Here is a 21651-nt window from a genome sequence, read left to right as displayed (position 1 = left end):
TCCAAACTCTGCCTCGTAGTTACCCCACTGCTCCTGGCCTGTGCGCTGAAATCCTGCCTCCACAGTACCCAAAGGAGGGGGCACATCTGCCTAGGGCAACACAAGGATGAGGAAAGGGCAGAACGAAAACATCTTCCCCCAAAGTGAGTCGCTACTTGGGAACCCAGGCCCTCCCCACCCTTGGCCAGTTTCCCTGCGGGTAGATCAAGTCAACTTCTATCTGCCCCAAGAATTTCTTTCTATGGCTAATTGTTGAGTGCAGCTCTGAAGTCCATCATCTCCTGTGGCTTCTCTCCAGGAGAGAACACTCAATTTGTTTTGCTTTGCTATCTTGCCCCAAACCAGAAGCTCTGGAAATTTCCCAAGATCACCAAGCTGTAAGTGATGGAGCTGGGATTCAAACCTTGATCTTTTTGACTCCAACCCTTGTAATTTTAACGCCTATACTATGCTCAGGGTTTGCTGAAAGGTGATTGGGTCAAATTATCCATCCAACTAAAAAATTATTTCATTCCAAATCTTTCCCACTAAACAGAACCTGGGCCCCTTAGAGAAATGGCAAACTCTAAGTCTGAGGAAAGTAATATACAAGAAAGGTATCAAAAGCACACTAGGGTTGTAACCAAAGGACTCAGAAACCACCTTGAAGAGACTCTCAATGGCTATGAACCAATTTTAGCATCAATAAGGATAATAAAAGCAATTACTTATAAATTTTCAACTGTGTTTAAAACCATAACTTCATAATGGTACAATGTAGAGAAACTAATGAGTCACCGTTGGAACCAACTCATTATTTTGAAAAATGATAAATGAAGGCATAGAAATAAATCATTCACATTGTCTTTCCTAAGAAATTACACCACTGGTAACCAAGTAGTAGATGAGGAGCAATTTTACATTATTGAAATGTCCTAGATAACAAGTAAAAGCAAAATAAAATTAGAATATCACCATTCTGCAATCTCCGATAGTAATGGATTTAGGCAAGACCTTCAATGGTTGCCAATATCACAGAAAGAGAGAACCAGGCTATCATTATTTTGTTTTGAGAAAGATAACCTGAACCTGGTCAGACCTCTAGATAGATTCAGCTACCAATTTACAAAAAATACAAGTCAGAGGAATATGTTCAAACAGACTCAAAGATCAGCATGTGAGCAATCAGCAAAACGTAGGCTGTGGGAAAGTCTAGAAGAAAACATTTTTTTTTTAAACAAATACATTTCAATGATGGGGGAAAAATAGGGGTAATCTATAGGTAAAAAGAGACTTAAAAGACATATCAGCTATCACAATATGTGGTCTTATTTGCATCCTGATTCAGATAAACAAATTCTAAAACAGAGAAGCTATGCTATTCATGAGGACCTTTGAATGCTGATTGGATATTAAGGAATTACTATGAAATACTTTAGATTTGATAACTGATACTGGTTTTATGTTAAAAATAGAGTCCTCCTCTCTTAAATATATATATATTTATAGTTGAAATGTTTTATCTGGGCTTTGCTTCTAAATAAGACAGGAGGCAGGAAAAGGATGGGAGTATAGGTAAAACAAGGTTGGCAAGGAGCTTATGACAGCTAAAGCTGGCTGATGGATACATGGGAGTTCATTATACTATTCTAGCTAATTTTGTGTAAGTATGAAATAATAAAGTTAAAAACCTAATAACACTGAAAGTTTACAAAGAAAAATATATTATAATAAAAATATGTTCTCATTTCAAATAATATTGAAGTATATAGTTAAAATATGGGTTGCTTTTTTTCCCTTCCTGTTTTCATATTAACATTCCCTGGAGGTAATCAGTTTAATTCCATACTGATACAGACAAAGGCTTTATGCTTTATTTTATACATATATATGTTAATTGCAAAAAAAAGGCTGAAATGAAGCATCAGCTACTACAAAATGCTGTCAGTCATCCTACATTTTGGATGGGACATACACAAGACTATTTTAAAGTCTGAAATTATATACATCAAACTGTTAACAATATAGAAGAGAAAATGACATTTTCATTTGTAGTAAATTTGAAATTTGAAGATATCAGAATATGTTCAAAGGTATCTCACTTTAGAGAAAACACAATATTAAAATTCCAAACTTAGGAAACAAATTTGTTGTAGATGGGATAAGATGGAATCTTCACCTAAAACAAGTAAACATAAATATAGCTTAGGGCGCCTTTAAATTGTGAACTCCACTACTGATTTTGATTTTTTAATTTTACTGAATATGTACATAACTTCTAAAATGCACACACATGCACACACCCCATGATGCGTGATCTGCATTTGAAGTCAGAACTGAGTCTATAGGTAACCTGTGCGTAGGCCATCAAAATAACTGGTCAATCCTGTCAATTCAGTTTTTAAAACTATCTGTTTCAGTAGAAATATCCCATTAAAACAGGTGAGAAATTAATCACAGTAGCCTTGTCCGGGAAAGAGAAGAAAAGAAAGCTCAGCAAGCATAAGAATATAAATAAAGACCAAGTATCATAACTACATGGACCTTATTTAAAAACAGAGAGAGAAATACTTGTGTGTGCATTGATCTTATTATCTCTTTTCTGACAAGAAGCAGAAAGATGCACTTGTAGAGCCCTTCTGTATGCCAGGAACCACCTACTCCCACCCATCTGCCAAGCCAGCACCATATGTTCTCTAAAACCAATGTAATTTCTCTGTGAGATTTTTTTTTCCAATTAAGGAGAGCATCTTTTCTACCCAACTTTTCTGCAAACTCCTTATAAACACTTATATGACTGTATTTGTGTAAAATTTAATCTATTTATTATAGACGGTATATAGATGAACATTGACTAATGTTAATTATTATTTTTTGTGTACATAGTTCATATTAATATTAATTCAAAGGTGTGTAATAAGCCCTTACTGTTCGCTAAGTGTTCATAATACACAGTTGAGTAAGACATGTTTTGTGGGGAACTTATTTTTTATTTTTTAATTAATTAATTAATTAATTTTTGGCTGTGTTGGGTCTGTTGCTGCATACAGGCTGTCTTTAGTTGCGGTGAGCAGGGGCACTCTTTGTTGGGGTGTGTGGGCTTCTCATTGCGGTGGCTTCTCTTGTTGTGGAGCTCAGGCTCTAGGCTCGTGGGCTTCAGTAGTTGAGGCTCATGGGCTCAGTAGTTGTGGCTCGAGGGCTCTAGAGCGCAGGCTTAGTAGTTGTGGTGCACGGGCTTATTTGCTCCATGGCATGTGGGATCTTCCCGGACCAGGGGAAACCTGTGTCCCCTGCATTGGCAGGCGGATTCTTAACCCCTAGCCACCAGGGAAGTCTGTGGGGAACTTTTTAGACAAGCTTCCATATTTAGACTAAAGCAGGTCTTTGTTGTCTTCTCTTGATAACTTCTTATACTTAGTGTAGAATTATGAATGAATACATGCTTTTTGATAAAGACAAAGGATTTTTTTTTTAATAATAGAACTTGGAAAAAATGTTCAACAGCTACTTTCCTTGAAATAACATTATTACCAGGGCTTTCTTGGTGACACAGTGGTTAAGAATCTGCTTGCCAATGCAGGGGAAACGGGTCCAATCCCTGGGCCAGGAAGATTCCACATGCTTTGGAGCAGCTAAGCCCATGCACCACAACTACTGAGCCAGAGTGCCACAACTACTGAAGCCTGTGTGCCTAGAGCCCATGCTCTGCAATAAGAGAAGCCACCACAATGAGAAACCTGCACACTGCAACGAAGAGTAGCCCCCAATCGCCACAACTAGAGAAAGCCCATGAGCAGCAATGAAGACTCAACACAGCCAAAAATAAATAAATAATAAAATAAATCTTTAAAAAAAGAACATTATTACCACATTTTTCTGTATTCTTTAATTTTAAAAAGAATCATTCAAATTAAACGATCCTATCATAAAACTTCAGAAAATATTGACATCATCAAATCATGAAAATAGCATGAAGATTTAGGAAAACAGTCCTTAGTAAGAGCACAAAAACATCACTTCTGGCTAAAATAGCACTTTGCTGTAAGAACTGTAAATGAAGGATATAAAAGGAGTCTGACTTAAAAATTCCTAATATTTGAAAATCATACAATGGAAGAAAACTATGTTAAAATAAGGAATGAAAAATTTTAGTCTAAATAATAGCTGTTCAGGAATAGAGATGCAGACTTAGAGAATGGACTTGAGGACACGGCGGGTGGGGTTGAAGGAGAAGCTGGGACGAGGTGAGAGAGTAGCGTTGACATATACACACTGCTGGGTGTGAAGTGGATGGCTAGTGGGAAGCTGCTGCAGAGCATGGGGAGATCAGCTTGATGCTCTGTAAGGACCTGGAGGGGTGGGATGAGGCGGTTGGGAGTGGGGCTCGGGAGGGAGGAGATATGGGGATGTGTGTGTATATATGGCTGGTTCACTTTGTTGTACAGTGGAAACTAGCACAACAGTGTGAAGAAATTATATTCCAGTAAAGATCAAAAAATAAAAACAAAAACAAATAATAGCTGTTCTGCAAAGTGAGTTACATCTTTATGTGTGTTTTATATCTCACATTTTTATTGATTTGCAACCAGCAAAGCCATAGATACCCATTTTAGTGTACAAAGCGAGTACTCTAGAAAAAAACATTTGAGAAAACTCCCTATATTTGTGGAGGAGTAGTCATTTCTTAACCAAATTCTGTAATCAAGAAAGTAAATATTAATACATGGCCACACAAGACTATCAATTTCCTCAAAAATGCACAGAAATAAGTGTTATAAAAAGTTGGCAGGACAGGGATGTAGTTCATGTATGAGACCCTCCACTGGAGCCGTTGGTGGCCATGCCTGGGCCGCTGGAGCACAGGGTGCTGGCCTCACTCTGTGACCCCTGCTGAGCTCACCAACATCTTAGCAAGAGTTTGCAAGGGGAGAAAGTGACATTTTCACTTGTAGTAAAACTGAGATTTCATCGGTGCCTCACTTTGCAGAAAACCTAATATAAAAATTCCAAACTTATGAAATAAATATATTGGGGGATTGTTTCTCATTCAAGGTAAATGGCCAAGGCTCTAACCATAGGCTCATTTATATTATGTGCACCAGTATTGATTATACATCAGAATTCAATATTTACACAAATTATACACACACACACAATGTAGTATTTGGACTTGAGGTCAGAAATGAGATTATTACAAGTTGTAACAACTGGCCATGTGACTCTACAATTCACTTATGGGCCCTTGTTTCCCGAACTATACAGTAAGGAAAACTGGCCTTAAGCCTCTTTTAACTCTAAAATTGTATGATTCTCTGATTTCTCTAAGATAAATCTTTTCTATATCAGTGGCATAAGCTCATAGCTCCTTTATATGCCTTTTCCCCAAACTTCCTATTTTGAAGAGTGGTGGTTTTGGCTAATGCTCTAGGAACTATGCAAGTAGTGGACTTCCTGTGGTTCTAGAACTATGGCTACTGTACATCTGGGTTTTTCTGGACGTGTCAATAAAAAATAAGTTTTTAGGGACTTCCTCGAGTGTTGTGTGGGAATTACTCAGAAATGTTTGAAGTCACATAGACAGTCACACTTTCAGTCACCCCTCATTCTTGGGGAGGCAGCCAGGAAGCAGCTGGGTCTTCGGGGAGGTTTTGATTTAGTGGTATTGGATTCACTTACATAGCCCTGCCCATACTTGGGGGTAACCCTATCTCACCCCTGCAGGCTGGAGTGTCCATGTTCTTTAGAAAGGCATCCCAAACACGACCTGATCCTCCCCTCCCCCAGCTGAGGTTGTTCCTTGTTGCTAATCACAGCAGAAAATTCTTTTCATGGACCATACCTCTCAGAGGGGTGTTCTGGCCATAGCAGCCTCTGTTAGAAACAAATGCACCCTTTTCTCTTTTTATTTTTCAGTCCTCTCTGAATTTGTAATCCATCTGGAGGTCTGTTTAGTTTTTACCTCCATCAATCTGGTAGTACAGTTTGCGGTATTATTTATGGACAATTTCACGTAGGTGTTTAAATTAGATTAAAAAATAAGCCCAGGACCAAAGAGGTGAGGGAATAACAAACTAATGAATTGCCACTTATTGGGACTTTATTATTATTTTTTTACAATAAACTGCATATACTTAAAGTGTACAATTTGATAATTTTTTTTTTCTGATTAGTAATGTATGTATGGCAATCCCAATCTCCCAATTTGGGACTTTATTTAAATGTGGCATTTAGGACACTAGAAGGAGAAGAGTCAGTGGCCCATAAAGTTGGAATCCAGCTTTCTCAGGCTGGATATATTTTCAGAGGTTTAGGGCAGCGACAAATATTAGCAAACACAGACGGTGTCAGGAAGAGGGCTGGAGTATCTGGACTGGCCCCTTTATTCTGAACACCATCATTATAAGAAGGTAATGATAGATCCCCTGGCTCCAAATATTTTTCTTCTGAGGTTGGTGGGAAAAGCCTGGAAAATGTACATAATGAAGAGGGGGAATCCATTGGCTTTTTACTCAGAAACGTCCTGGTCGACTTGACTTTTTATAATAGTGTGCCTAGCCATCCCTTTCTTTATCTCCTATGAACAATGATTTTTTTCTCTTCTTTTTTTTGGCTGCACTGAGTGGCATGTGGGATCTTAGTTCCCCAACCAGGAATTGAACCCGCGCCCCCTGCAGTGGAAGCACGGAGTCTTAACCACTGGACTGCCAGGGAAGTCCCCTATGAACAATGATTTTAAGATTTCAATCAGAATTTCTCTATCCCAGTTATTTTTAGCAACCTGGCACCTGTTCCCATTATCATGCTACAAAATGGCAACAGACAGATATTTTGGAGATGATTAGACAGGGATAATTACAGCTATCATTGACCTGCCCTCATGCAGCTCCTTGGAGGTGTTGATGGCTCCTTGGCCAGCCATGGTAAATTCTATAGCTGTGTACCTTCCCAAGAGCTGGCCCAGGTAGGGATATAAACATGACGAAGAAGGGTTTAGCTCAGCTCATGGATTCATGAGACATTCACAAGGGACTATTCTTAGAAATTAGGGTATTTCTGACCTTTTGAGATGGATGTCATGAACAGGTGACTCCACACTCCCAGAAACTGTGACTGCATGCCAGTCGAAGGCAACTTCCTGTGTGCTAGAAGGACCATGGACCCAGACTGCCACTTCTTGGACTTCACTCAGGTAAAAAGTGAGGACATTAACTCATGGGAATCTTGGGAGCTAATGAAATAGACAGTAGTGAGAATTAGAGTTCTTTGAAAAGATTTGCTCCCTGATCATATGGCAGCAGCTTCCCTTCCCCTTTTTACTAGGTGCACGCAGAAAAATACAGAAAAAGAAGGATTTGAAATAGTTGGAGACGTACTATGGATATGCGCCGTCTTATTGGTAAAAGTTAACATCAGCCAAGTAGAGCTGTCCTCTGATCAACTACTGTAATGGGGAATTTTGACACTACCCTGTTGATGGTTTTATTTCTCCTGTTTTTACCATACAAGCTTGGCCACCACCTAACCCTATTCCCGACGTATAGTGGTACTCAATAAACTTTGCAGCAACCTGATGGTTTAGAAAGAACATGAACTTTGGAATTAGAAAGGCCCATTTTGAATCTTGGTTCTGCCATGTCCTGAGGTACATAGGTACTCATCTAAATACAGGTACTTAATGTCTTGAGGTCTCAGTTTATTTCTCTGTTACACAACAAAAACACTAACCTCAGTGTATCATTCTGCTAGGGCTGCCAAAACAAAATACTACAGACTGTGCGGCTTACACAATGGAAATCAATTTCCTCACAATTCTGGAGGCTGGAAGTCCAAATTAAGGTGCTGTCGTGCTTAGTTTCTGGAAAGACCTCTCTCCTTGGCTTGCAGGTGGCCTCTTTCTCGCTGTGTCCTCACATGGCCTTTCCTCTGTGCACACTGGGGGAGAAAGAACTCTGGAATCTCTTCCTCTACTTATAAGGACACCAGTCCTATCCGATTAGGGTCCCACCCTTATGACCTCATTTAACCCTAATTATCTCCATAAAGTCCTTATCGTCAAATATAGCATTAGAGGGGTTAGGATTTCAACACATGAATTTTTGAGGGACCCAATTCAGTCTATAACCCTCAAACACTGTCACAAGGATTACTTCATATTATGGATACGCAAGACCTAGCCTTGTTCCTAGAGCAGAGCAAGTGCTCAGTGAATATTGGTTCCCGTCCTTCCTCCCTGTGTCACTCCCTTCCCTAGTGGATCACTTTTGTCTCTACACACGAGAAGCAAGGTTTGGTCCTCTGCATAGACGGTGTAGACAGTTCCAGAGAATGAACAGAGGGATTCTCAAGACTTCACTTTGGTAAAAAAAAATGGCTTCCTTCCCTTATTGTTGTGGTTTCAGATGCCTCCCTGGCCACTCTTCCTTTCTGAGAACTGTCCTTCCCAAAGGGCTGAGCCCAGCCGCGGAAGCCTGTTCCTTCTCCAAACCCTAGACTGACAAATGAAGCCATATTCTTTCTCTTGGGAATTTGGATTTGAGATTCAGTCCCTGCTGAAGGCAAAAAATCCAGTCTGCAGACACAGAATGAGGTTGATGATAATATTAACAGGTAACATATTGAGAGCGTGATGTGTACCAGGTACTGTTCTAAGGGTATCCGACGCATTGATTCGCTTACAACTATCTTACTACCACTCATTACTACAACACTATGAGAAAGATTTATTCATCATTCCCCCTTTTTACAGGCGAGGAAGTTCAGGTGTGAGAGCTTTAGTATTTTGTTCAGGGTCACATAACTATTAAGCATGGATACAGGCAAAAGTGGAATATAATATCCCCCAGCCAGGCGGAGGAAAGCAGAGTACCCTCAAGGTTCTCTGGTCCCACTCTTCTTTCTCACATATTCCATGACATGTTCCAGTATTCTGCCAATATCTTCCTTTTTTGCTTGAACAATAAGGAAGTTGTACTAAGACAATTGGCCCTTTGTACCAGATCTGTTGCACCCAACATTAGAGGATGCTTTATCAATCACATGTAAATGACTATGGAGAGCCTTTCTTCCTCCCTCCCTCCATCCCTCCCTCCCTCCCTCCCTTCCCTTCTTTCTCTTTCTTTCTCTCTTTTTCTTTCTTTCCTTCTTTTTTGAAAGACTGTATTCCATTACAAAGTTTAAAATGATTTAAATCAAAATGAAGAAGCCCTCCAGAAGAGATTTTGGAGGTAGTGAAAGCCTTCTTTTCAGGATAAAGAATGGTTTTCAGCAGGAAGGGGTGGGTAAACTCTTCCTTGGCAGTGTGCCCCGCAGAGGATATGGTGATGACTGGATGTGTGTGTGCACATGCCAGTGCGGGAGGCAAGCTGTGGGTTCCCATCAAGCCTGGAAAAGCTGGAAAGCAAAGTTGGGGCTGAGGGCAGCAGGGAAAGTCAGCAAGCTGAGACCCGTGAATGTGACCAGGAAGCTTGCACCTTTAAGACATGATTCAAACTGTGTTTGTGATCTAAGGTGAAATTAATAGAGAACGAGTACAATGAAATTGGCAAGATACTTAATAGTCCCTAGGTTTTACTTCTTTTAAATGTTACTGAAAGTAGTGATAATATGTGTGAAGTACCCTTTCTAGAGTATACTTGATTAATATATATTGCTGTTGTATGGAATTTTTAAAGAGTAAACAATTGGCTGTGTCTTGTACATTTTCCTTGGAAAAACTAGTGATCTGGGGACTTCCCTGGTGGTCCATTGGTTAAGACTCTGTGCTTCCAACGCAGGGGGCGCGGGTTCAATCTTTGGTTGGGGAACTAAGATCCCACATGCAGGAAAGTGTGGCCAAAAATTAAAAAACCCCACAAAAACCAAAAAACAAACAAACAAGGAACTAGTGATCTGCCTAGAGTGAGTCTGCCTGATGTACGTGACTCTAACAGATGCCCTTGCCCACGTGGTCAACCACAGTTGCCAGGGGACCTGGCACAGTGTCGCAGAGGACAGATTTATCTGTCTCCTCCCAGCTTGAAAAAACACAACCCAAAAATCTTTGGAATTCTTTTCAGAAGGAAGTAACAAGGCAATAATTCATTTGTGGCCTAGGTTGACAGCCATGGATCTGGGGGGCCTCTCTTCTTTGACTCAGGTCAGGTGATCCCTTTGGAAGGCAGGGGGCATTTTCCTGAGAGATGGATAAAGAGAAATGAAGTGGTAATGTGGTGCCCAGAAGGCTTGGTGGCCAGAGATGATGGTACCTCAGGAATGGCAGAGTTGAGACATTAAGAAAGATGATGACGTGGAGACAGTTTGGGATATAAAAAGTGCAGGTATGGCGGGACTCCAGAGACTGGAGAACAAATCCAAACAGATATTTTGCACTTTCATCTTATGCATGTCTCCAAGAAAGCCTCCTATTATGTTACCAATGTTTGAGAATAGTGTGACTTCCTGCTTTTAGTCAACGTGGGGAAAGACTGAACTTTGGAAAGTCACTTTTCTTCCCCGAACTAAAAGTCCTCAAAGATGCAACCAGGAGGGAAGGGCTCAGTCTTCTGTGTCAGAAATGATTCTTCCAGGACTTCCCTGCAGGTCCAGTGGTTAGGACTCTGCGCTTCCACTGTGAATGGCACAGGTTCAGTCTCTGGTCAGGGAAGAAAATGATTCTTCCAAAGCAGAGTCCATGAAGTTATCTCTAAAACAAGAACTCATAATATCACGGCCACCACGGTGCACAACTCCAGGGATGCCACTCACACTGCAGACTATTCGAGCTCGTGGGGTATTGCACACTGTGTGTGGCTGCGTGTGACGGCTCTGCATAGTCACATAGCTTTTAAAAAAAGTCACTGGATAACACAAAATCCATATTCCAGTCAATTTCCTAATTTGCTTTTATTGATAAGAAGCTCTGAATGTGTACTACCATTAAAACACCCAAATTTGGTTGTTCTCTTTTCTTTCCCTGCTACTTAACATTTTTTGCAGGTGCTAAGAATCTAGCCTTATTTTATGATTACTTTTGTTGTAAGTTAATGGTTCTGAATTGGAAGGGTCAGGCATAACAGAATCACTTGGGAAATGTTTTCAAAATATGCGTGCCCAATATATCAATAGAAGAATGAATAAGCAAATTGTGACATGTACACACATATACATATACATACATTATGTAATTCTATTTATATGAAGTTTGAGAACCAGTAAAATTATTCTATGGTAGAAAAACTATTCTATAGCCTTGAGAGGTGATACTGACTGAAAAGCCACATAGGGAAATTTTGTGGTGAGGGACATTTTCTATATCCTGATTCGAGGGGTGGTTACATGGATATATCCATATGAAAAAGTCAAGTTGTATGTACATTTTTATCGAATGTGAATTATATCTCAGTAGAATACTGCCTAGAAATATTATATATACAAACATATATGTACCAGCTGAAGTCTCTCTACCCTAGACCAAGGGGATGAGATGAATAAGACATGTGGAGCAGGGGTTACAGAGAGGATGTGTATTTTGAAAAAGCTTCCCATTTCTCACCTTCCCAGTGGTCCAGCGGTTCAGATTCCTCGCTCCCAATGCAGGGGGTATGGGTTCAATCCCTGGTTGAGATCCCGCATGCCACACAGCCAGGCCAAAAAACAATCTCTCTCTCCCTCCTTATATATGACTTTATATTTTGTAGAAGGCCCCTAGAGATTGTCAGAGTTTTCCTAAGAGAGCCTGCTGACTTTCCAGTTTTCTTTGATTGGAGAACTTATTTCGTTTGGCTTTTCAATGGTTTTGAAGGTATAAAACTAATAAATTAGTGAGAGGAAAACACTGGAGGTGGGACGAATCGTGGTGGCCCATGAGATCCGGCCTATATTTGTAGTGTAAACTGGGCTAAGAACCAGCTGAAAGCTTTGGGGGGATGTTTAATATTGACAATTTCCTTAAATTACAAAACTTTAAATAAATGTGTAGTGATGTGTTTGGGGCCTATTCCATCAACCAAGCTCCTATTCACTCTGATGCATATTAAGGAGACTCAAATTTAATGCAGACTTTAGGAAATGGGTGGTTTTATTCTTTTATGAAAGACGCTTGTGACTAGCTTTTCTATATTTATCTAGAGAATGAAAGGCTTTTTAAATTTTAAGTTGGACTTCCTATTTAAAAAACAGTCTTACTTGTATTGCCTTTCTGTGATCTATTCTAAAGAAGGAGAAATGTGGCTGCTCAGATGCCCTTTATGGGCTTTTAAATTAATAATACTTTTTTTTAGAAGTAAAATCATTTAAAATAAAAATGAGTCTACAGGAGTAGTACTAAATCTTATCTAGTGGTTTTCTGTTTTTTGTTTTTGTTTTGCCATTGAACACTCAGCAACATTCTCAATAATCATTCTGATTCTGAAGGCAGTGTGAACACAGTCCTTTCCCCAAGACATCCTGGCTTTACCACTGAGCTTCCTCCATAGGTATGCCATCTGCCTAGAGGAGTATACATTCATCCCAATTCAGACTGAGAAAGATCTCAGAGATGAACTCATTCAACCAGTCTCTGACCTCCATGTCATACTCCACTTAAAAATTAAACTCAGGCCTAGAGGTGAAGTGGCTTGCTCGGGGGTGACACAGCTGGTCAGAGGGAAAACCAGAACTGCATCTGTGTACAGGTCTTTTTCTTCACCGCCACGACTGTCTCAGCTTGCTGTGCTCAAGAGTTTGGTATCACAGTGACTTTAGAGCAAAAAATACACAAATGCCACTTCCTTTCCTCGAAAACCCCAAAAGGCCTCTTATCTCTCCTACCTTGGGAGCCTGCAGGTATTTCCTTATCTTTAATCTTAATCCTGTTTTGGTTAACTTTTGAAGGGTTTGTAAATTTGCATTTTTGGGCCAGACAGACTAGGGTCCATTATCATAGTTTACTTGCTGTGTGACCCTTGGTGAGACAGGGAATTTCTTCACACTTCACTTTCCTCACCTTGGAAATGGGAACAATACAAGAGCACATAAAGTGCTTTCCACTTTCCTGGTGAACAGTAAGGCACTCCCTAATTTTCTTTGGAAATCCAGCAAGTCCATATTGAAGCTATCCAGCTATCTCTTGAAAGCTGGAGAAACTGATCTCAATTCCCTTCAGCCTTTTCCTTCCAGCCCTTTAAAGTCTTCTCTGCTTCTTTACAGTTTTGAAGATAGGCAAATGCTCAGAGAAGTCAGCGTTTTGTGACCACAAATTTGTACACGATAGGTACAAGAGGCTTTTCCCCAAGAGCCCAGGAATTTTTCTGAGTTATGGGACACTGAAGGAATTTGGGACAACATCCTCAGTGGCAATGACTTCAAGGACCCTACCCAACCTAAGAAAGGTTGAAAGGACTGGGCTTGAATACCACAACAGACCCCTAAGATATAATTTTTGCAGTGCAAAAGACCACAGAAAAATAGGCAAATACTTTAATTTTACAGCTACAGAAGTCAAGGCTTTCAAGGACTGGGATACTCCTCAGCCGGTCACTGCAGGGCAGGTCCGAAAACCCGGGTTCGCTCTCTTGGCTCGGTGCCTGTTCTATCTTACCAGCTGCGTCTCATTAACTCCACCTCCGAAAATGCTAAGGAAGTTCCCTCCCAGTGCCTATCCCGGCTGGGTGGGGCGATTCTGTGGCATGGAAAGAACCGGGAAAGCGACGTAGTCTAACTCCCTTCGTACCTTAACTGCTTTTGCGATTCCGGGAGGAAGGGGTGGGGGGTTGTTAGGGGGCCAGGTCCGGTACCCAGAGGTTCTAGGGGCCCTGGATAGAGAACTCTAAGATTGCCTGCCCCGGGAAGGCACCTTCCTTTCTCCTGGTCTCTTTTCCCTGTCCCCTGGCTGCGTGGGGGCATCCGGCTTGGAGGGTTCCCCCAAATAAGATGGACTATCCTTGCTCTGAGTCCGGGCAAGTTTCTGCCGCTGCCCCGCCCCTGCAGGTTGCGGAGGTCTAGGTGGGGTTTTTCCTGCTCCCCGCTTTCGCCCTCGGCGGGAGCGGCGCTAGGTGGGGTCGCTGGGGTCGCTGTGCCTTCCCCACTCCCACGTCTCGTACTCCGGGGAGTTTCACCCGGTCCTCCCTGCTCAGCCCTCACCTTTGAAAACCTCCTCCAAAGCCACCACATTAAAAGTGCGCGACTTCCCCTGGGCCTGCAGAAGGAGCTCCTGCAGCCGGGCATTCCTCAGATTCCAGCGCTGTGACGTCCCCAAGGACGCGCGCCCGGGGCTGGGGAGCTGGGGCTCCCCATTCCGCGCCGCCCCCCGCGCCCCCGCGCGCGCCCGCCCGGCCGCATTCCTCCCCGCCCCCGGCGCGCGCCCAGCCTTCCCCCCCCTCGCGCCGCCGAGCCCGGCCCGGGGGTGGGGGAGCCGCGGCCGCCGGCGCCTGCTCCGTCCCCTCCCACTCGCACGGCCCCTTCCTCCCTCCTCTCCCGGCCGCTTGCATTTCCTGCCGCCCTGGCTCTCCCGGCCCCAGAAAGTTCGTCCTAACTTTTTCTCCCCCGGGTGCGCGCGGCGGGCACTGTCCGGGGGCAGGTTGCTGCGCTTCTCCTGGCTCCGCCGCCTGCCTTCTCGGCGCTGGTCCTCGGGGAGCGACCGCCACTCAGTGGCCCCTGGCGGTTCTTCCCCTCCCACCTCGCCCATCCTCCCTGTCCCGGCCCCCTTCTGGCGGGACAGCCCCGAGCCGGGGTGGTTCTCCTTTTCCCCTTCTCCGGGCGCTCTCGCGCCGGGATCGCGGCGGAAACCTCCCTCCCCTTTCGCCTCCTCCGGCTCCTTCCCTCCTCCCCTCCTCCGCCAGCCACTGGAAATCAATTCCTAGGGGGATTCGGGGCTTCGCCGCCGCGGAGGACAGCCTTTCTGCGCGGGACTGCGGGGCGCCGACAGGGCCATGTAAGCAGGTAAGCGGCGTCTGGGGCGGGGAGTCGGGCCCGAGGTCGGGGGGCCGCCTGGGCGCTCCGGGCGCCTTGCCGATGACTTGGGCAAACGCTGGCAACGCCGACTTGGGATCGGCGGCCCGGGACGCCTGGCAGGACAGCGGGGGCGCGAGGTGGCCGGGCCGCGGGGGTTTTAAGCGGCGGTGGGAGCCGCCCGCTGAGGCGCACCAGCTTGTCTGGGGAGTTAAGGTGGAAGGTGAGCGCTGTCTGGAGAGTCGGTGGTGGAACCCGCACGCTCGCCCCCTCCTCCCCATTCCCTTCTTCTTTTTGGGACCCAGAGAGGGCCTAGTGAGGGCAGCTGGAGATACCCAGACGGTGGGGGCCGGAGGATGAAAGCCAGAGACGTTGCTGCCTCTGGGGCTGGAGAGGGACTCCTTCCGCCACCCTCCTCTGCCCCCTAAGGAGACAGAATCTTGAGAGGGAGAGGAGTTTCCAGGCTCTCCCACTAGGCCCCAGCCTTGCCACCACACTCCAGGGCTTCTTGGCTCCTACTTGGGTGGTCGGGCCGGCTCATAGGGAAAACCTGTGGCCGCATAATTTCAGAACAGGTCTCCACCTCACTCTCTCCAAGTTCAGAGTATTAACAAGTTCTGAGGGTGTTGTTAATACACCGTCTCCCCTTTCTCCTGGCATGACCCCTACATCTGGGGTTTGAATGCTTGCCGGGGATCTTCCAGCTTTTTGAGGGAGCAGTGAGGTAGCGCTGCCCCTACCTTCCTTTCCTTTCCACTTCCTCCAGTTCCCGTCGCCCCCACCCCTACCTACAATGTAATGAGATTGTGGGGTTTCGACTTCAGTCTGTCCAGGGACTGGCAGTTGCAGGCTCTTTGTGAAGGTGAGGAATCTCTTGGCTGCAGGCTGCTGATGGGTTACAGGAATTCCACCAATGTGTGAATTTCTTCAAAGGGGTTAGTTCACCCATTCATTCAACAAACCTACTATTGCAGTTTCTCCTCTGGGCTAGGAACAGGGGATACAAAGATGCTAAAACAAGAGCTAACTGCAGCCTCCTGGAGGAAACCCATAGGCTGATCTGGAAGTAGAGTGTGGTGAGAGGGCCTGGGAAGGCTTGGTCTGGAGGTGAGGGGGCGAGATGTGCACGGAGCTGAGAGGGTTGAGGTGTTGCTCATCTGGAGGACTGATTGGGAAAGTGCATTCCAGGTAGAGGAAAGCGCTTGTGCAAAGTAAGAGTCATCCGAAAGACGAGTACACAAAGGTCATACCTAGTAGATAGCTGGGGGCTGGAGGGGGATTCAGCCAGGTTGGTTCAGTGTAGCTGGGATAGGTTTTTTGTTTGTTTGTTTGTTTGTTTGTTTTTTAATGTCAGAAATTAAACTGTAAGCACATACAGACACCAGGTTGCTTCCAGAGGAGCACAGATCTCTCTTTTTGGACACACCTCCATGCCTTATTTTGCTATTTCTACAACAAGCAGTGGTTGTGGGACCATCTAAATTTTCATTGCTACTAATTGGCCCATGCCTGGTTTCATTAGAATAGTATAGATTCCCTTTGAAAGAGCCACCTGAAGTCCATAGGTGATAATACTGCAGCTTATAGAACCGTGTATTAAAGTTGCCTTATCTTTTGGTGATGGTGTTCTTGTGCCTTAGAAATGATAGCCTTAATAAATAGGAGCTGAGCAGCGCGATGCTTTTTTGCCTAATGCGAATGGGTGGCCGTGCTGTGCAAAGGGAGTCCATGTGTGTGGCACTGTGTTTGCTGTTGGATTCTCCACTTTTCTCAGTCATTGTTGCTTCAGCACAGGTGTAAAGTTGACTTTTCCTTCCTATGAAACTTTGTGAAAAACTGAATGTCTTCTAGCAGATTGTTGTAGCCTAACAGTCCAGGATTCAGCAGATCCTGCCTAGGAAATTTTTTTATAGCACAGGAGCCTCCTGTACGTGGTTTGCCTCTCAAGGGTGCCTCTTCACTGGGCTGAAGTGGCGTTGTAGTATTACTCATAGTGGCTGCGTCCTGGCTGAGGTGGCAGTAGTCCAGCTTTCGGTGACCTCAGGCCAGTACATGAGAGTGGGAAGAGCACACTGACTTCCTACAGTGTCAGGTGTTTACCCAAGCCGCCCCCCCCCCAACACCTTCCCTTATCTCAAGAACAGCTCCTTGACAAGGGTTTTCCTGAAGGTATAGGACCTGCATGAAAGAAATGGCTCAAAAGAAGCTTTTTCTTGCTAATCCCAGGTACCCACCCAGCCACCGTCATTGGCTTAAACACATAGTTGTTATTAACACTTTAGTTATCCAGGTTTGTGCTGTGATGGAAAGAGCAGTTTGAGTATTTTCATGTGGAGGAACCTAAAGAATTCAGAGGAAAATCAGAATTTTTAGGAAAATTCTTACTTGTCCAGAATGGATGAGCCAGAAGTTGGGAACTATGAGATTTTTTTTTTCCCCCAGTGCCTTCCCTCCTTATTAAGGGTTTCAGGTTTTGGCTCCAGGGAAGCAAACATAAACCCTTTGACTGCACATTGTCCCCCACCTGGGTTCCATATTCTTATCCTTTGTCACCTGCCATCCTGTTTTCAAACTTCTTTACTTAGTCACCAAATGCTGTGCATTTTTGGAACTCATCGTAAGCCTCAGAACAGTGCTGTGGGCTGCGTTAGAGATAAGGCGGGGGGGGGGGGGAGATAAGATGAAATCTTTAGCCAATTCGATTATTGCTGCTTGTGCTGATTGAAAAAGAACGAGGGAAAGCAAACACGTTTTGGTAGAGAGGAGGTTAACAAAATTCATGTCTAAAATAAGACTCTGTGGTTTCCCCTTACTGATTTAATTCACCCTCTCCCTGTCTGAGCCCCGGGAGGGCTTATTGAGTGGTCCAAGGGGTGTGTGTAGCAAATTCTGCAGCTTTTCCAGGCTATTGGTGTGCTGGCGCCCGGGATCCAGGGTTGGGAGTTGGAGGTATAGGTAGGTTTGTATTCGAGCTTTGCCATCTTTTAGCTGTGTAATGTTGGCCGAACTTCATAGCCCTTCTGAGCCTCCATTTCCGCATCTCTAAGATGGGCCCAGTAGTGTTTAACTTGCCAGGATAATGGTAGGGAATTCTGTGTAATGCTCTACATCCCTCTGCTCACAGTGCCTCCCTCACAGAGTAGGTGTTGGGTCAAGGATGGCTATTTATATGTTCCAGGAGTTATATGTGGCCATGAATGTGCTCTTTGTGTGTCATTTTTTCCCTAGCAGCCTGAATTCACATGGGTGCCAACATACACATAAAGCTTTGTCTTTGACCTTTTTTTTTTTGGTCTGTTGGCTCAAGGCAAACGTGTTGGCTGGCAGCTGCTGGCCCCTCGTGTAGGAGGAGGTTGAGCATTGCAGGACCAAGCAGGAGGATAGTTTGGGGAGGGAAGGCCACGTAGACAAGGGCAGAGAAAAGGATTCTTTTCTCTGTATTCTACTTACTATAACAAGGGTCCAGTGCTAATACAAGGATCCTTGTGTTTCTGATATTAAAATCCAGTCAATTAAGTGAGGTTAGGATAAATCCGCCTGCCTTTAGCAAGAGTGCAAAAGCTAGCTGATTGATCGGCACAAATGAGTGTCTTTGCAGCCTTGCTTTCCTTCTTTGAAGCCCAAGTATAAGGAGTCAACTGCAGTGCCTCTCCTGTCCTGCCAGCTTCAGGTTGCCTGAACTTTAACGTTGCCTTTCATCTGAGAAGCCTAAAGTATTTGGCAAACATTAACTCATTGATCTTCATATCAACCTCCCAGCAGGAGGCAATGTTAGCAGAAAGGAACCACTCCTATAAGGTCGGTAGGGCAGATGTGTAGTAGCTGTTCTAGAAGCATAATGGATTGTTATAGCCAAGAATTGGTTAGATCTTGCATACAAGATTACAAACAGGTCCCAGGTCAGAGAGGACCCCTTTGAGTGGTCCAGGGAGACAGTTTAAGAAAATGCAGATCAGGCTGGGATTTTTGCAGTGAAAGGGGAGAGGAAATCACATTGCTAGGATCAGCCATTGCCTTTGCCGTGTATTGCATGCACACCAATTATGAAAATAAATAATCTCTGAATTATTTATAATTTTGAATGAAAGGATATGATGCAATGCTTGTGGATGAGGATTTAGAGTAGCTGAGGGTAAAAGGTAATTGTGACTAAGTACCTTTTTGTGGGGTAGGGGTGGTTTTGTGTCTAAGTTGGATTATAAATGGCGTATTAACATTGTTTTAATTTCCTTTCCCTTTTTCCTTTTGGTTCCATATGCCTCGGCTTGATTTTGTTTTACTTTCCAGTCAAGCTATGTTGGACTTGCTTTATGGTCCTTGCTACTGGAAAAAACGTATTGTGGCCATGCTTAGATCAATCTTGTGTGTAAAATTTGACATGTGGGTGATTTAGCTTAGTTCCTTAGGGGACTCCATTAGGCCAAGCTCAAGGGTTTCATCCTGAACCTGGTCAATTAGCTTGACCCAGAGGTCTGTTGCATATCCAGAGATCCTGTAAGCTTAGGCGGCCGTCCCATAATGCTTGATGTTGGTCGACAGGGAGGTGTCTGGTGAGAAAAAGAGAAAGGGTTCGCTGGTGGTATAGCGTCCTCTGAAATGTAGAGCATCCTTTTCAAGTTTGTCATATTTGAGATTTTAGTACTGAATGATAGTCCTAAAATAGAAAGCTTTACGGCAAGGACCACCGACTTGATCTCCTTTGCTTCCTTGTTGAAAATTAGCAAAAGTTCCTGATGTATCCTTTTCTAACACATAATTTCCTCAAATCTTTGGAAATCTGTCTCCTGGGAGTTCTTTCTTTCACACTCCATTCCCCTCAAATAATTGAGGCATTAGCTAAGGCTGTGGATCTCCCTCTAGAGAGCCTCAGAATCACCTGGAGGGCTTGGTAAACACAGACTGATGCTATTCCCTACGCCCACCCCAGCTTCAGAATTCTGTAGGTCTGGGGTGGGGTCTGAGAATTTGCATTCCTAAGGAACTCCCAGGTGATGCTAATACTCCTGGTCCTTTGATCACCTACATTTTGAGAATCCCTGAGCCAAGGAATCTCATTTTGACCCATCCACTCCTATCAGTCTTGGGTCGGTAGTCATTTACGTTTTTCACTGCATTGGTTTGAATGATGCTGTTTCTGGTTGTTTCAGAGTTCTGGAGAGGCTGGGAGTCACTTAATGGCCTCTTATCCCCAGGCAGGCCTGTGGAGAGCATGAAGGAGATGCTTCCATTTTAATGGATTTGCTTGCCTATCGTCTCTCATCCAGACACTTCCCCTTGGCTCCAAAGAGTTTGGTTTATCTGGTACTTCTCTCCATCTGGATATCCGATATACATGCCCCATTCGACCTGTCTCAAATTGAACTCAGTTTCTTGCCACAAAATCTGCTGCTTCTGTATTTCCTGACATCAATTGAGTTGGCTGCTGAAGCCAGGCACTTGGAGTTCTCTTCAACGTGTCACTATTTCTTAGCAGCCCCCCCAAACCCTACTCTCAAACCCCAATAACAAACCCAATCAGTCCTTAGGTCCTTTGAGTTTGTGTCTCTAAAATATCTTTAGGTTGTTCCCTTCCCTCCATCCCCACTGCCTCTTGGGGTTGTTCAAGAGCTTCAAAGGCTGTCTTTTATATATTCTTCATCTACTGTTTCAAAGAGCTTTTTAAAATACAAATTGCTTATAGTATTTAAATTCTTATTTTGCTTCTTATTACCTGTATAAGGCTTTTTTACCCATTCCCATCTGCTGTTCTTCCCCTCTCTCTATGCTAGGGCCCTAAGACTTGGTGATGTGTAATCCCCTCTCCTTTGTTCCTTACATTCCGACCCAGAGCGACCTCTTCCCTTTTGCAGCCTGGTTGGCCCCTGCGCTTTCAGCTAAAGCTTCCCCTTCCCTGACACTCCTTCCAATGACCAGTTAGGCATTCCTTTCTTTATATTTCCAGAGCGCTTTGCACTTAGCACCATTGGTAAGTTCTGTCTCACCATATTGTATATGTTTACCTCCCTCTCTCCTCTACTGAGTTATAAGCTTCTCCTGGCAGGATTCACGTTTTATTTGGTTCAGAATCTCCACCCCGTATGAAGGTTGGGTAGAAATAGCCACAGCTTACCTTTATTGGTGCTGACTCTGTCCCAGTGTTCTCAGCACTTTCGATGATTTTATTATGTCTTTCAACACCCCTGTGAAGTAGGTACTATTATTATTGCTGTTCTGCAGAGAATGAAATGGAATTGACTTTTTTTTTTGTCTTTGAAGAATCAATGAATGAATACATTTCTGAAATGCTGACCTGAAGGTTTAGAGCCCAGCTTGGTGTGGAATTTATTATTTATTCTTTAATAGGAGGTGCGGTGCTCTGGGAAGATTATATCATGTTTATGACTGCATGTGATTTTCAGTTCAACAGATGTCAGTGCTATTTATGATACACATCTTATTTGTCCATTCGAGGAGATGAATCACATCCCTGAGCTGTTTTCTCAAGTTACTGATACTCTGGTTCTTATTGTTGTTTTGTTTTATTTGGATACATTCAAAAACATGGTAATTTTCTTCCTCATTTTTCAAACCTAGGGAACCTTGCAGATTAAGGGAGTGCAAATATCACAAAAAGATTAATAAGTAGGAACATTTGGGGGTTGAGGCATAAAACGAAATTGTTCTCACAAGTTCAGATATACTGTTGATTAGAATATGCTTCATTTCCTTTCTGTGCATTATTTTCTTTCGTACCTTATTTTAAAGAAGAAAAGGCAAATCATTCATTAT

The 21651-nt window shown here is 43.7% G+C and overlaps 1 protein-coding gene across 1 annotated transcript in view; it reads left to right on the top strand.

Annotated features, from left to right (window-relative positions):
* Positions 1 to 14786: 14786 nt before the first annotated feature.
* The window catches only part of PTPN14 (protein tyrosine phosphatase non-receptor type 14), a 176936-nt gene continuing 170071 nt past the window's right edge, over positions 14787 to 21651 (top strand). Inside the window, exon 1 of the mRNA XM_057725913.1 lies at positions 14787 to 14874. The gene's annotated coding sequence lies outside the window, so the exon portion shown is untranslated. The remainder of the gene's footprint in view (positions 14875 to 21651) is intronic.

Source organism: Hippopotamus amphibius, chromosome 3 (assembly GCF_030028045.1).
Source record: "Hippopotamus amphibius kiboko isolate mHipAmp2 chromosome 3, mHipAmp2.hap2, whole genome shotgun sequence".
NCBI classification, from domain to species: Eukaryota; Metazoa; Chordata; class Mammalia; order Artiodactyla; family Hippopotamidae; genus Hippopotamus; species Hippopotamus amphibius.
The sequence above is the reverse complement of the archived record's forward strand: the minus strand, read 5'-3'. Positions and strand labels throughout refer to the sequence as shown.